General features: G+C 42.0%; 1 protein-coding gene across 2 annotated transcripts in view; it reads right to left on the bottom strand.

The window, feature by feature from the left end:
- Nucleotides 1-9,642, bottom strand: part of ccdc83 (coiled-coil domain containing 83) — a 107,145-nt gene extending 97,503 nt beyond the window's left edge. Inside the window, exon 1 of one of the 2 annotated variants that reach the window (XM_068032882.1) lies at nt 9,563-9,642. The gene's annotated coding sequence lies outside the window, so the exon portion shown is untranslated. Of the gene's footprint in view, nt 1-9,558 lie in introns of both variants that reach the window. The other variant, XM_068032884.1, reaches the window with a different exon arrangement.
- Nucleotides 9,643-17,295: the final 7,653 nt, after the last annotated feature.

Raw genomic sequence — 17,295 nt, 5'->3', positions numbered from 1 at the left:
GCTTTGCTGAGCTTTGATTTTAAGTGGCAGAAACCACAATGAAATAGTTAAAAGTAAAGGCAGAGCGTGTGAGACTGTAAAGACTAGCCGACACTGGTAATTGCAAGGACATCTGTTCTTTATGGCCTGATTGTGTGACTCCCTGTGGTTTGGAACAAATGGACTCCTGTGAATCAAATGATGTCCATCCCTGTGTGAGTGATAAGGAGTGCTAGGCCCCTCTTATCTTCGTGAGCTGCCACTACTTGTAGCTGCAGACTGCACAAAACACTCAGGAATGTACACCTAATAGAGATAGCAGGATGCTCCACAATTACTTGTCACAAGGTAGAAACAGAACTAATGATCCATGTAGGGAGTGAGACCAGCATGGTTATTGATGATCCCTATGCTCTTGCTAATTAGCTTGCTTGCCCGCTTTCTTTTATCTTGCTGGTACAAAACAACATATTATTAGTAACAAGTATGTATTGAGAATGGAGTGTATTGTAACCTCAGTAACAGATGTACTGCATGTCACCATGTGGGTGAAGTCGAATTGTACCGCACTGATTGGTTAAACAAGGAGGTGTGGCATGAATCTTAATGTATAAACAGTAGTACCTGTATCACAAACTTCACTTACTCTGCGGGGGGGACCCGACAGACTCTGGTGGAGTCAGTGCCGCTGTTCTCAGAGTAAGTCCGCTGGCGACTGCGCAAATAAAGTAATTGATTTTACCTACACATCCGATTCGGTATATTTACTGAACCAGACTGAAGGCAAAAAGAACTCAGATTTACACTATGATAGTTCCTGAAGACCTATGATAGTTGCAATGCCTCCTGCACCCTCTTCTAGCAGCCTCTCCAGCTCTGTGCTACCTTCCCTGCTGCTACTGCTCTTCTTCCTCTTTTGGCAGTTGCACAGGCAATCTTCCAAGAGAGTGCTGAAATCCTAAAGAAGACTGTAGAATCTCTCAGAACTCCTTCCAAAACTAGTGAACAGCAAAAAAAAAGGATAGCCAAAAAAAACTGGCCCAGATGTAGCCTATAAAGCCTAATCTAATGGTTAAGGGAGGGAAACGTCTCATTAAACATCGCCACTGCACCCTCCTTCCTGATTGTTAGTGTCATGTTTTGCTAGGTGGGGTTAAGAAGTGATGAATAAGCTGCTTCCAGACTCCTATTTCACAAAAGCATCCTGAATCAAGTGCAATATTACCATATTTTGATTAGGCTACTGTTTGTTTCAGGTGTCCACCAGAGAAGTTTAAAGAGAGCCTAAACCAATATGATATTGGATGGTTTTCCTCACCATTCAGGAATGTGACACTGAGCTGCTAACTTGGTCATTTCTGGCCCCATTTTCTGCCTGAAAAATGAGCAAAAACAAGGTCCAATTCCTCCCCCTCCCTCAAGTGAAAATCAAAGATAGGCAAAAGCATGAGCTTCCAAAAGAATGCACAAAAAACCCAAAAAAATCAAGTTAAATAAGCCAAAGCAAAATGCAGAAAAAGTCAAAAGGCAGGAATCAGAGTGGAATATGCAATGTAGAAAATGGAATATGAAAGGCCAACAAGATAAACAGACAATAAAAAAGGAAAAGGTATAAGAAAAGCAGAGGAAGAATGATGCAGTCGTTGAACTACCAAGTTGATTTATGTTCATAATTATGCACACAGCAAGTTCCTGATCTCAGGTGAGCAAAGAGGAAGGCGAGGCATTCCCCACAAAGTGGCAGAGGAAATTCAGTTATGTATATCTATATAGATATGTTTAGTCATGATGTTCCAGTCATCATGAGATGTGATGCAGGCTTGATAAACCAGCTAGTCTTTACCTGCCAGTCAACTTTGTATTTTTGTATATATGGATAAATGTCAGATTACTCTTTTGATGGGAGTATTTGAAGAACAGAAATTAAACAGTGCCAATTAGATCTTTTGTCATGGTCATGACTACCATTTATATAATTTCCAGAACCAAATGTAGCCTCCGAGATACCAACACATTTTGCGGGTATGAGCAGTGTCTTGTTACGACTTCAGTGAGATCGTTAACGTTAAAATGCAAGGTATGAGCCCCCATACCAATCTAAAGGATTACACAGCAAGATTTCACATTTTAAGACTTCTTTTATAACAACTAAGCTAAAAGAAATCCCCATTAACTAAATACTACTCTATAAGTAGCTAATAACCCAAATTACCAAGAAAAGTATTTTCTTTACTTATTAAAATACTTGAAAACCTCACACCACACTTATACGTTACACATTTCTCTTTGATGGCAAAATCTTTGCAGTTAAAAGTCCTAATCTCCTCTCAGTTGCAATGGGTTGGATCTCCCAGACCTTTTTGAAATCAATGTCCTCTTCACTCACTTCTCTGAGCATTTTCAATCTGGAAGTCCGTGAATAAGGGGATTCCTGGAGATCCTGTTGGGGCTTTTACTTCTCCGCAAACATCAACTTTCAAAACAGGTTCAGATATTCGCAGCCTTTCACTGTATCAGGCTTCCAAGAGCAGGTGTTTCCTCTCTCTCAAGGCTGCTACCACTGGTGGACTTCCTTTCTTACAGCCTGCTCCGAGGCTGCCACCACTGGTCTTCTGTACAGCCTGTCTGCCTTCAGAAAATGTTAAATTGATCTGGAATCACAAGTCAATAGCTCTTTGTCCTTTTCGAATATGCAAAGTCCAGAAATCTTGTTTCCACAGAGCCATCTGGACCTCCCAATGTTCCCAGGTGTTAACAGCTGTCTGGTATATTTGCATCCTGAGAATCAATGACTCCTTTTTATAATCCGAAAGTCTGGGAGGGTAAAACCCATTGTTCTTCAGGTGTTACGCCCTTGCAGTCTCTGTTTTTCAAAAAGTCTTTGTGTTCTCTGTTGTCCTGGTAACCAAGATCTCTGTTTTGTTCTGAAGCAGAACAGATGTGAGGTCACCTGACTTCTCAGACTCCATCTTAAACTTTAAAAATACATATGTTACAAAGTCCAACATTCATAACAGTCTGGACCTGGAAATGCATGGGACTCAACATCTATGCACAGTTGCAGCAGTGTGTACCATCTGCAAAATGCGCTGCAGCAACTCACCAAGGTTCCTTCAACGGCACCTTCCAAACCTTCGACCTCGACCACTTAGAAGGACAAGGGCAGAAGATGTGTGGGAATACCACCACCTGCAAGTTCCCCTCCAAGCTATACACCATCCTGACTTAGAACTATACCGCCATTCTTTCACTGTCACTGGGTCAAAATCCTGGAACTTCCTTCATAATAGCACTGTGGGAGTATCTACACCACATTGACTGCAGCAGTTCAAGAAGGCGCTCACCAACACCTTCTGAAAGGCAATTAGGGATGGGCAATAAATGCTGGCCTAGCCAGTGACTCACACATCCTGTGAAAGAATAAAGAAAAATAAACATTCCAACGCCTCACAACATACCAGCATAATAGTATCCTCAGTAAATGAGCCATTTTTGTACAATGTATACAACAGTCTTGCAGCTCATTGTACTTTAGTTTACAGAGAGGACTGGAGACCTTCAGTATATTGGTAGGTAACTTAATGGTTCAGTGGATTTTATGTTTAAATGTCACAGTTGGAGAAATCCTGTGTAGGGCTAAACTGTCAGCATCTGACATCCGACAATAATCAATGTGAAAACAGTATGAGATCAAACATTTAATAAATAGGTGCTGGCAGAGCAATGTATTTTTGACACTGACGTAGCAATTCTGGTGATCACTACTACTTTGCAGTCAGTTTAAGTCTAACAAAATTGCTGCACTCCATGTGATCCTTTTGGAGGTTGGAATTTTTACTATTCTGATTTCAGTCGACACAGTGAGTTGTGAATGGAGATTCTAAACAATGCTTAGTTAAGAGAAATTAATCTCCTAAATTTTCAAAAAGAATTACAGAGATGAATTATTGGTTGGGTTTATTTGAAAGTCATACAAAATCTTGAATTCAGGCCCAGACTTTTAAACAACAAACTAATGACATAATTAAATGTGAACAGATCTATTCTGAAATGTCCCAATCACATTTTGGTCCATGTTTTATGAAGTTCAACCAACTCAATTATTTTGATACATTTTAATTATGTTACAAAGCAATGATATAATTGAACATTTTAGATGTTTTCATTAAGTGTGAGAGTGAAATGGTGCTTTTTAAAAAATTGCTGGTGCTTTATTGGCCTTTGCACTTTCTTATGGAATCAAGCCCAGTGTTACTCACTACAAACATTTATGCAGTCAAGATAGACATGATGCATTACCACATAGGTGCCAACCATCTGCGTTTGGCACGGACATTATCACTTCAGACACACTGACCTGGATTTTATGGTGATAGCAATGAGGGTATCAGAGCTCATTGTTATTAAGGGATAAATTGGACAGTACCCCAACTTCTGGTGTACTCGCATGCGCAGCTGAATGCAAAAATCCGGAAGTGGCTGTCAGAGGCACCCTGCTCCTCCAACGGGTGCGCCATTGCAATCCTCGTCGATAGACTCGGCATTGAAATGACTGCAAAGGAGTGACCTTGCTGCATGTCCTTACTAGTTCTGCACTAAAAACAGCTGAAAAGTTTAAGGCTGGTGCATTCAGGAGTTAAGTGATAATTACTGAATAATCTATCTGGCCCAGAAAAATTAATTTTACAACTGTGGAGTCTCATTCCCTTACAAGAAAATTAGGGTTGGAGATTTCTAAAAAGTATGTTTTATGTTTACTTTTTCCTGTCTCTTTTATCCCTCTCCCTTAATCCCATCTGTATTTCCCAATTTTTAATTTCACTTTTTAAAATTTAAATCTAATTTGTATTTCCTGATTTGGACTCTGCGTGCCTCAATGACAATTCTTCAATCCGATTGGTTGAAGAGCCTCACTGTTTCTTGCTTACAGATGCTACCGATCCCCTATAGTGTGCTGGAAAACATGGTGGGTTAGAGTAAATCTTTACGGAGAAGCCCACAGAATCCCTGTGGCCACTGTCAGCAAGACGAACGGTGAGCGCTGTTCCTTTGCCGCTGACTGCGAAACCTGGGCCACTGCTCACCTGTCTGCGCTTGCATGTAGAAATTTGCGAGAATTAAAAATTTATGTGCTATACCAAGATTACCCCATGATGCACCGATCTAATAGTAACCTCAGGATAAATAGCGTCCATAACATTTCAGTGGTGTTCAATGTATTCAACTATCTCCCAGCCCATTTCATTCTCTGTACTTGAGGTTGCCAAATAGGTTAAAGAAACGGGGCACTGTTGTTAATTTGATTTTGTTTGATGACTTGGTCAACCTAAATGGCACTTACAAGACTCAAAGGGGGTTGAAAACCCTTAAGGGTAACTTCATAGTTCAGTGGAAACTACTTTGTTTACCTTTTTCGCACAAATAAATTCATTAGCATAGCCCTTTCTGGAATGCTCATTTTCATTCAGTTTTCGCAATTACCTTATATTTTTATATTTACCAGCATTCAAATTATTATCTTTCAATTTACATTGGAGGTGCCACTGACATATGTTGCATAAGAAAATAAAATTAGAGCCTAATAGAGAAAGCATAATTGTCTTTATCATTGGTGCTGTGGCTTTGCAACCTATTGTGTTGGCACAGGTAAAAAGCTGGTTGCTTTTTAGTCTTATTTTGAAAAGTTGCTGCTGGATTTCTGAATTGTTAACAACCAATGCCTTTCTCAAATATTAATAGCATAACCATGCTGGTCAGGATTCATATAATATACAGAAATACCCAAAGTTCTCTGATTAATCTAAAGATATCAGAATCATGAAGAGGTTGCAGAGAAAATCACTTAAATGATACCAGAAAATGAGGGGCTTCTGTTCTGAGAAACTGGAGAACTTGGGCTCTTTTCATTAGAACAAGGAAAGTCTGATAGAGGCATTCAAATTTAAGAGAGGACTTGATAAGATAAATCAGGGAAAACTATTTCTATTGGTCCGTGAGTGAACAACTAGAGGACATAAATTTAAGAAAATCACCAAATGAAAAGTGAGGTTAGGACAATTTTTTTTAAAGTGTTTGACAAAAACAGCCATAGAAGCAGGATCCATTGCAGCTTTTAAAAGGAAAGTGGATAAATATTTTAAAAATAACAAGGGTTTGGGGAAAAGAGCAGGTAGAGATGTTTCCTAACTTTACTCCTGAAAAGTCTGGCTCTAAGTTTTAGACTATGCCCCCAGTCCTAGTCTTCCCAACCAGCACAGATAATTTCTCTCTACCCTATCTGTTCTCTTTAACTTCTTGAAAACATTGTGTAACCTTGTAATTTACCTCTTCGAGTCCAGGGATCATTCTGGTAAATCTACGCTGCACTTCCTCCAAGGTTAGTATATCCTTCCCTAGGTGTGGTGCCCAATACTGCTCACAGTACTCCAGGTGTGGTCTAACTAGGGCTTTGTATAGCTGTGACATCACTTCATCATTTACAAAGTACTCCATTCTATCTATTTTAGATCCAAAGAAAATGATCTCTCATTTGCCTACATTGAAATCCATTTGCCACAGTTCTGCCTATTCACTTAGTCTATTAAGTATTGTATGTCTTTTTGAATTGTCAGCTTTTTTGAAAATGTTGGCCAGTTTTTCCAAGCTGTTGGCAATATTTAACCATCACAACTTTGTTGTAATGGCTTTGACTTGCCGTAGAACTGTAGAACAAAGCCATTGTAGGTGCAATACATGTGACACACCTACAAATCCTTCTGCAGCCCACTAAAGGTATAGAGATTGGAACACAAGCAATTCTTGTTGCTCTGCCAACTTTGATTTTTGAACGACTTAACATTGTTATTATAATAGTTCAGTGGAAAGGGTGTCACCATCACAATGCATTCTTTCAAAGTTACTGGACCTGGAATGCAGTTGAGGCAGGTAATGAGTCAACATACACAAAACATCAGCTGGGCAAAGGTAGGGGTAAAAAAAAAAAGGAGCAATGGCAAGAATTAAAAAACAAAGGTAGCAAGCTGTCATTTTAATTCTCCACCTCCAATTCCACTCTGATCTCTCTGTCCCCTAAACTGTTCCAATGAAGCTCAACGTAAGCTTGAGGTTTTTTTATATTCTTTCATGGAATGTTGGCATCGTTGGCAAGGCCAGCATTTGTTGTCCATCCCCAATTGCCCTTGGCAACTGAGTGGCTTACTAGGCCATTTCAGAGGACAGTTAAGAGTCAACAACATTGCTGTGGGTTTGGAGTCACATGTAGGCCAGACCAGGTAAGAATGGCAGACTTCCTTCCCAATCGATGATGGTGCCTTGAAACTGTTACTGAGATGAGCTTTCAATTCCAGAATATTATTAATTAATTGAATTTTAAATTCCACTAGCTGCCGTGATGGGATTTGAACCCGTGTCCCAATGGCATTAGCCTGGCCCTCTGGATTACTAGTTCAGTTACATTTCCACTACATCACCAACTACAGCACCTTATCTTTCAATTAGGCACTTTACAACCTTCCAGACTCAACACTGAGTTCAACAATTTCAGATCCTAACCTTTGACTCATTTTTAAAGATACATCTTTCTTTATATACTCTTTTTTGTTTATCTAGTGTTTTTCTTTGTTTTGTTTTTAGACAGCAACGGTTGGTGATAATTCTGCTTTCCTATTTACACCTCTAGACTGCTCCTTTGTTGCTTTATTTGGTTCATTACTACCCTCTTTTGCCTTGCACCATCATCCCTTTTGTGATTTAATCGCTCCTGCCTTCCACCCTATCACTGACATTATGTTTTGTTCCTCCCTCTCCCTGCCTCTGCATTTGCTTAAAACCTGTTACATCTCTGTTGAAGTGCATTCCCAGGGCTGAGGCACCTGCAATACATATTATACAAATAACCAACAACATATAATTCTGGCTAGCAATGAAATGTTTGCAAGGCACCATGGGCTTTAGCTAACTAACTTGACTACATTCCTTATAAGGGCTGATTCACACAGAAAAAGGCTCATTCAGCGGAATATCTCTAATCAAGCAGCCTCCAGCAGATGCCCTTATGGAATGCTGACAAAGATACCTGCCTGTAACAAAGTTAAGACAAAATGTTATGTATACATAAGACCTAAGGACGGTAGATAAGGGGGTTTGGAAGACATCATGAGTAACCCCCTAGCTGTCCATCAGCTGGTCACGCAGTCCCCCAACGCCTGGTGACCAATTTCATTGCTTCCACTAATCAATGTATGTAATCTATAATCACTATGATTGGACCGTGTCCAGCCAGGATGGGCTAAGTAACTGTTTGACACGGTATAAGTATTGCTGATTTTCATTTGTTCAGGTGGAGAGGAATCTGGATTGCCCAGTGACCTGCTCCCCGCCGGCATAATCCAATAAACTGTTTGACATTTGGAGCAGACCCGAGTGTCGAGTGATTTTTTCAGATTCATTCCCGCTAACAAACTCTAACTTTTTCCAGATCTGACGAAGGTCATCAACTTGAAACGTTGTCTGGAATTTTTCATATGGCGGACGGGGGCCATCCAACCGACCGAAAAGTCGGTGGTAATCCCACCTCCGCCGGGCCTGGGGATCAGTCAAGATTTTATGGTCCCCACAGGCTGTTAATTAGTCTTAGGCAGGAAATCCCGCTTAATGGAGCTGTCGGCCAATCAGCAGGCCAGCAGTTCTTAGTCCCAGCAGTGCTGGGAGCGGTGGCCACCACTGGGGCTGCAACCCAGATCCATATGAAGAGGAAGGACAGCCCCGGAAAAAGGTAGGTTTTCGGATCCTCACCATGGGTGTTCGGTCAGGCGCTGGCGAGGCAAGTGGGGTTGATTGGGGAGGGCATGGGCCATGTTGGGGGTAGTTGGGGCAACAGGGGGGGCCCCCATTGGGCACAGGGTGCCCGATCAGGAGGGCCCCCCAGGCTGTCAGAAAGCCACCTAATTTAGTCAGGTGGCTTTTCTGAGGCCTGGGCCGCCTGCCTGTCAACGGTAAAATCCATGTGGTGGCTGGTGGCCGTTTCCCGCCGCTGTCTTCCCGTGTAAAATAGCAGTGGAAAGGGCAGCATGTCAGGAAGGGCCCCCGCGCCTCCCACTCCATTTTATGCCCTCCCCCGCCACCAGCTGGCTCTTTTGGGGGGGGGGGCATGAAATTCCAGCCGTTAACTCTGTTTCTCTCTCCACAGATAGCCCCAGACCTACTGAGGCATTTTCTGCTTTAATTACAGAAAAGCTTTCTACTATTATCCCATTTAAGGGGATTAGAAGAACCGGACCAGGAAAACTCATTGGCAGGAAAGGCAGTTCTGATGAAAGGTCACTGACCTGAAACGTTAACTTTGTTTCTCTCTCCACAGATGCTGCCGAACCTGCTGAGTATTTCTTGTTTTTTTTCCAGATTTCCAGCATCTGCTTTTATTTTGCTTTTATTTCGGGGGGAAAAATCACTTGCTCTCACAAGGTCAAAGTTGACAATTAATTGAATGAAGGCCTCGAAGAATAAGAATTTGTCCTGGGGCGCTAACTGCCAGGATGCCAATCGTTACCCGTATTAACTGCGGAAAGAGCAGCAACACACCTACCTGGTGATAAGGATAAGATGGAGGAACCCCAAGCAGCCTTCACTTTGGGTCGAGCCTCTTGTTTGGATCTGGACCTGAAGCCGTAACCATGGGCAACGCAAGGATGCACCCCTGGATTGGTCGAACAATCGCAACCAACCAAATTTTAATCGCAAAGAAAATTCTGGACTGCGGCCGACAGCGACTTCTGTTGGCAGAACACTGTCACTGGAGGGGAGCCTTGAGCAACCAAAGCAAAAGGTGGGGTAGGGCTGCCAAGACTCAAAATAAAATTTGTCAACATCGTTGTCTTTCCTAAATATAGATTTAAATCCGTCTTACTGTTGGACAGTAGGTAACAGGAAGTAACAGGTAAGAAAACTGTATATTGTTGATGCCATGAATGACTGTTGAAGCCAGTGGTGTAGTTGCCATTTCGGAAGTGGTTCGGGCATGCTTCTTTAAAAAAAGGTTTGGTTTATTTGGTACTTCTGCAGCGTTTTGTATTGCAATCTGTATCGATTATATATTAAATTTATAAATAGAATGTGCATTTCATTTGAGGACTGCTAAATCCCAAAGCTTATCAATGCCCCAGGATTGCCCTGGAGTCTCCAGGAATAAAAAAAACACGGTTGCAACCACTTCAGTAAAGAATCAAAGGCATTAAAAGCGATCCTGCATTTTTTTCATTATCTTAGAACACTTTTTTATTAGTGTGATATATTTGGGTGGCACAACAGACAAGATATACACCAAGCAAGGGTCATTCAAGGAAGTATTCCGAAGGAATCGTTCCCTCCGCGACACCCTAGTCCACTCCTCCATTAACCCCAACACCTTGTCCTCTTCCCATGCAATCGCAGGAGGTGTATTACCTGCACTTTTACCTCCTGTCTCCTCACTATCCAAGGCTCCAAACACTCCTTTCAGGTGAAGCAGCGATTTACTTGTACTTTCTATTTAGTATACTGTATTCGCTGCTCACAATGTGGTCTCCTCTACATTGGGGATACCAAATGCAGATTGGGTGACCACTTTGTGAACACTTTTGCTCAGTTCGAAAGCATAACCCCGAATTTCCAGTTGCTGGCCATTTCAACACACCCCCTGCTCTCATGCCCACATCCTGGGCTTGCTGCAGAGTTCCAGTGAACATCAACGCAAGCTCGAGGAACAGCAGCTCATTTACCGATTAGGCATGCTACAGCCTGCCAGACTGAACATTGAGTTCAATAACTTCAGGGGTTTTTTTCGAGTTTGATTCATTTTTTTTGCCATGTGCCTGCCCACTCTTTTTTTCATGTTGGCGCTTTGGGCCAAGGCTGCACTAACATTTTGTTTTTCAGAACACCATTAACATACCATTTGCCTTTGCTCCATGACTTTCTGGTCAGTTAGTCTCTGTGACCTTGTCCGATCAATGTCTTCCCTTTTGTTATCTCTTGCCCCACCCCTGCTTTATTTGCTTAAAACCTATTACATTTCTAACCTTTGCCAGTTCTGATGAAAGGATACTGCCCTGAAAGTTAACTCTGCTTCTCTCTCTACAGATGCTGCCAGACCTGCTGAGTATTTCCAGTATTTCTTCTTTTTATTTTAGTTCAAGGAAGTGTTTATTTATGTCATGATGTCATGTTATTAGCATATTATACAACTACATTACACAGCTTCCCCTTTCAAAAGAAAAATATTTTTCTCTACAATGAACTATGTTTACAAATCAAGTTCAATAACAGGTTTAAAAAGTCTTTCTGATCTCCTTACAGATTTTGGTGTGGTCAGGTTTTGGACTGCTTGGTTTAGGTTCAGAACCTTGAGAAGATCTTGTTTCTTTCTCAAAAATTGGTACTTCAGACACTGAATTCTGAACTGTTTCAAACTCTGACATGAGCTCATGATCAAGTGGATCATGCTCATCTTTTGGTTCATCCCTTGCCAGTATCATGTGTGACGGACTAGGGGGAGATGGCGTGGATGACTTCCGCTTTTCATCTGACCATAGACAATGTTTATAAAAAATATTGTTTTAGTCCCTGAGTGTTTTAGTGGTCAAATAAACAGAAGAACGACAGGTTTTCTTGTAGGATTAAAAGAAAGGTAAATAATTAATTTATTAAATACCTGAAAATATTCGCAACCTCATCCATTCACACATGCACACACACAAGAAAAGGTAGAGATTAGCGGATAGCATGCATTTAAGTCCAATTGTTGTAAAAGGAGTTCATTTTGAAACCTTCTTGGTTTTCCGGGAGGAAATTTTTAACCAGGTGCAGGCTTGGTGTTCCTTTTCTTGGTTCACTGAAGTATTGCAGACTCCTCTAGTTAAGATTTGACGGCGAGAAGCCTGCTGCAATTTCTCAGGTGGGGAGTTTTCAAGGTTACCTTGCAGTGTCTCTGCCTCTGTAGTTTTGAAGATGTTGCAGGCAATGTCGTCTTGGCCGGAATGGACCTTCTGCTTCCTGGCTGGCTGGCTTTCTGTTCTGTCTTTCAGCGAAGTCTGCAGCAAAAGTATGTCCATTTTTTGGAGTTTAGTTCATCAGTTCATTTTTACAGTTCATAATTATTCTACTTCACTTTAGTTCATAACTGTCCCTTTCATGAGTGCGACACATGTGATCCACATGGACTCTTTGAAATGGTTGATTCGACTATGACCACGATTACAAAGGAGTTTTTGGCGGCTTATTTCTACAGGTTTGGCAGATAGTATATCTTCTAACTAATGATTCCACATCACTGGCTAGACCAAGCAAAAAACTTCTAGCTATGGATTTCATACTGACTATTCCTGTGTGTTCAGTATGGAGTTCTGCCAAAATCGTATCTCTCAGAGAACTAACTACTACAGCTCTATGACCCCACTTAATTCAACCCTGTTCACATGACAACTCATCGTGACAATTGTGAAATGGTTTCAGTTCCAAAACTGTACACTGGTCAAATTATGTCTGTTCGTACACTCTTTTCAACATTGAGTCCTGAGATTCAGCTGCAATTTCAGTTAGTGATTGGAAAGTCATCATCTACAACTCAGCCAACTTCTGAGTCTTCATGTGGCAAATGTGACAGTGGGTCAGCGATAGCATTCTCCTTTGAACTGCGAAATTCGATGTTGTAGTCATACTGTGAGAGAAGTGCAGTTCACCGCTGCAACCTTGACCGTGCCATTGTCCGTATTGCAGACTTTGGTCCCAGAATAGCTATTAGAGTTTATGATCTGTTACTAGTGTAAAGTTTCTAGCCAACAAAAACTGGTGAAACTTTTTAATTCCAAAGATGATTCCAAGCGCTTCCTTTTCTATCTGTGCATAGTTACGTTCACTCTTGATTAGGGTAGGAAATGCAAATGAAATAGTCTTCTCTTAGCCATCATCGATTACATGACTGATCACTGCTCCAACTCCACAAGAGCACAAATAATAGGAGCAGGAGTAGACCATATGGTCCATCGAGCCTGCTCCGCCATTCAAAACGATAATGGCTGATCTTAGACTTCAGTTCTACTTTCCTGCCCACTTGCCATATCCCTTGATTCCCTGAGACTAGAAATCTGTCTATTACACAATTAACTGGAAAGAACCAGAAGAGTAGCCTCTACAAACAATCCCATTCTCAATGATGGGAGAACTCAGCACCTCAGTACAAAAGACAAGGCTGAAGTATTTGCAACCATCTTCACTCAGAAGTGCCGTGGATGATCCATCTCTGCCTCCTCATGCACTCCCCAACATCACTGTGACATTCGCACTACACAATTGCCAGGCAATGACCATCTCCAACAAGAGAGAATCCAACCATCTCCCCTTGACATTCAATGGGATTACCATCGCTGAATCCTCCACCATCAACATCCTGGGGTTTATCATTGACCAGAAACTTAACTGGACCAGCCATATAAATACTGTGGCTACAAGAGCAGGTCAGAGGCTGGGAATTCTGCAGCAAGTAACTCCCCTCCCGATTCCCCAAAGCCAATCTTCAGCCAGTTTGATTCACTGCACGTGATATCAAGAAACAGCTGAAAGCATTGGATACAGCAAAGTCTATGGGCCCTCACAACATCCCAGCAGTAGTACTAAAGACATGTGCTCCAGAACTAGCTGCGCCTCTAGTCATGCTGTTCCGTTACAGCTAAGACACTGGCATCTACCCGACAATGTGGAAAATTGCCTATGAATGTCCTGTCCACAAAAAGCAGGACAAATCCAATCTGGCCAATTAACACCTCATTGATTCTACTCTCAATCATCAGCAAGTGATGGCAGGTGTCATCAACAGTGCTATTAAGTGGCATTTACATGGCAATAACCTACTCACTAATGCTCAGTTTGGTTCTGCCAGGGCCACTCAGCTTCAGACCTCATTACAGACTTGGTCCAAACATGGACAAAAGAGCTGAATTCAAGAGGTGAGCTGAGAGTGACTGCCCTTGACATCAAGGCAGTATTTGACTGAATATGGCATCGAGGAGCCCTAGCAAAATTGGTCAATGGGAATCTGCGCGGGGGGGGGGGGGGGGGGGAATTCTCGACTGGTTGGAGTTATACTTAGCACAAAGGAAAATGGTTGTGGTTGTTGGAGGCCAAACATCTAGGCCCCAGGACATCCTTGCAGGATATCCTCAGGGTAATGTCCTAGGCCCAACGATCTTCAGCTGCTTAGAACCACATAAACTTTACGGCACAGAAGGAGGCCATTCAGCCCATCATGTCTGTGCCAGCTGAAAAATCTAGCCGCCCAATCTGATCCCACCTTCCAGCACCTGGTCCATAGCCTTGCAGGTTACAGCATTTCAGGTGCATGTTCAGGTACCTTTTAAATGAGTTGAGGGTTTCTGCCTCCACCACCATTCCTGGCAGTGAATTCCAGACACCCACCAGCCTTTGGGGGAAAAAGTTTTTCCTCATTTCCCCTCTAATCCTTCTACCAATCATCTTAAATCTGTGCCCCCTGGTAATCAACCTCTCCGCTAGGGAAAACAGGTCCTTCCTGTCTATTCTATCTAGGCCCCTCATAATTTTATACACCTCAATTAAGTCATCCCTCAGCCTCCTCTATTGTAATGAAAACAACCCTAGCCGATCCAATCTTTCCTCATAGCTGCAACTTTCAAGCCCTGGCAGCATTCTTGTAAATCTCCTCTGTACTCTCTCCAGAGCAATTATGTCCTTTCTGTAATGTGTTGACCAGAACTGTACACAATACTCCAGCTGTGGCCTAACCAGTATTTTATACAGTTCCAGCATTGCACCCCTGCTTTTGTATTCTATACCTCGGCCATTAAAGGAAAGCATTCCATATGTCTTCTTCACCACTCTATCTACTTGTCCTGCCACTCTATTTACCTGTCCTGCCACCTTCAGGGACCTGTGGACATGCACTCCATGGTCTCTCACTTCTTCTACCCCTCTCAAAATCCTCCTATTTATTGTGTATTCCCTTGCTTTATTTGCCTTTCCCAAATGCATTACCTCACACTCCTCTGGATTGAATTCCATTTGCCACTTTTCCACCTACTCAACCAAATCATTGATGTCATTCTGGAGTCTATGGCTATCCTCTTCACTATTAACTGATGGCCAATTTTTGTGTCATCAGCAAATTTCCCCTCCCACATTTAAGTCCAAATCATTAATATACACCAAAAACAGCAAGGGTCCCAACACTAAGCCCTGTAGAACGCCACTAGAAACCGCTTTCCATTCGCAGAAACATCTGTTGACTACTACCCTTTGCTTTCCGTCACTGAGCCAATTTTGGATCCAACCTGCCACATTCCCCTGTATCCCACAGCCTTTCATTTTTCTGACAAATCTGCCATGCGGGGCCTTGTCAAATGCCTTACTAAAATCCATGTAGACCACATCCACTGCACTCCCTTCATCAATCCTCCTTGTTACGTCTTCAAAAAACTCAATCAAGTTAGTAAGGCATGACCTTCCCTTAATAAATGCATGCTGACTATTCCTGATTAATCCGTGCCTTTCTAAGTGGCAGTATATCCTGTCCCTCAGAATTGATTCTATTAATTTACCCACCACCGAGGTCAGACTGACTATAATTATTTGGCTTATCCCTCGCACCCTTTTTAAACAATGGTACAACGTTCACAGACCTCCAAATCTCTGGCACCGCGCCCGCATCCAGTGAGGATTTGAAGATGATCCTCAGCTCATCCGCTATTTCCTCCCTGGCTTTCTTTAACAACCTGGGATGCAATCCATCTGGCCCTGGAAATTTATCCACTTTCAAGGATATCTGACCCTCTAGTACTTCCTCTCTCATTATGCTTATCGTATCTAATATTTTACACTCCTCTTTTACTACAATGTCTGCATCATCCCTCTCCTTTGTGAAGACAGAAACAAAGAAACTCATTAAGAACACTGCCCACATCATCTGCATCCATGTGTAAGTTCCCGTGTACATCTCTGATAAGCCCTGCCCTTTCCTTAGTTTTCCTCTTGCTCTTAATGTACTGGTAAAACATCTTTGGGTTTTCCTTGATTTTACCTGCTAATAATTTTTCATGTCTTCTCTTTGCCTTCTAATTTCCCTTTTACTTCACCGCTGCACTTTCTATACTCCTCTAGGCTTTCTAAAGTATTAAGTTTTTTGTGATCGTCAAAAGCTTTCTTTTTCTGCTTTAACTTATCCCTGTAAGCTTCCCGATAACCAGGGGGCTCTAGATTTGTCCGCAACACCTTTTATCTTTGTGGGGACGTGCCTACACTGTGCCTGTAGAATCTTGCTTTTGAATGCCTCCCATTGGTTTGCCACTGATTTTCCTTCAAGTAGCTGTATCCAGTCTACTTTCGCCAGATCACTTCTCAGTTTCGTAAAATCTGCCTTCTCCCAACTTAGAACTTTTACTCCTATTTTATCTTTGTCCTTTTCTATGATTATGTTAAAACTAACTGTATTATGGTCACTATCTCCAAAATGGTCACCCACTGCAACTTCAGGCACTTGCCCAGCTTCATTACCGAAGATTAAATCTAGAATTGCACCCCCTCTCGTCGGGCTTGTTACATGCTGGCTAAAAAAGTTCTCTTGAATGCAATTCAAGAATTTTGAGCCCTCTGTGCCCTTCACACTATTTGTATCCAGTTGATATTAGGGTAGTTGAAATCCCCAACTATTATTGCCCTATAGTTTTTGCACTCAGATATTTGCTTACATATTTGTTCTTTTTCCCTCACTATTTGGGGGTCTATGATACACTCCTTGTAGTGTGGCTGCCCCTTTTTTTTATTCATGATCTCCACCCATATGGCCTCATTTGATGATTCATTTAGCATATCATCCCTCCTCACAGCTGTTATTGATTCCCTAACCAATAATTCTACACCCCTTCCTTTTTTTATCCCCCTCTCTATCCCACCTGAAAACTCATCAATGACTTTCCTTCTATCATAAGGTGAGAAGTGGAGATATTCGCTGATGAGTGCACAGTGTTCAGTACCATTCGTGTCTCCTCAGATACTGGAGCAGCCCATGTCCGCATGCACAAGACCTGGACAACATTCAAGCTTGGACTAATAAATGGCAAGTAACACTTGCACCACACAAGTGCCAGGCAATGACTATCTCCAACAAGAAACAATCCAACCACCTCCCCTTGACATTCAATAGCATTACCATCACTGCAATCAACAGCCTGGGGTTTATCATTGACCAGAAACTTAACTGGATCAACCATATAAATACTGTGGCTATTAGAGCAGGTCAGAGCCTGGGAATTCTGC

The sequence above is a fragment of the Heterodontus francisci genome, chromosome 6, assembly GCF_036365525.1.
Source record: "Heterodontus francisci isolate sHetFra1 chromosome 6, sHetFra1.hap1, whole genome shotgun sequence".
Lineage (NCBI taxonomy): Eukaryota > Metazoa > Chordata > Chondrichthyes > Heterodontiformes > Heterodontidae > Heterodontus > Heterodontus francisci.
This window is presented reverse-complemented; position numbering and strand designations above follow the sequence as displayed.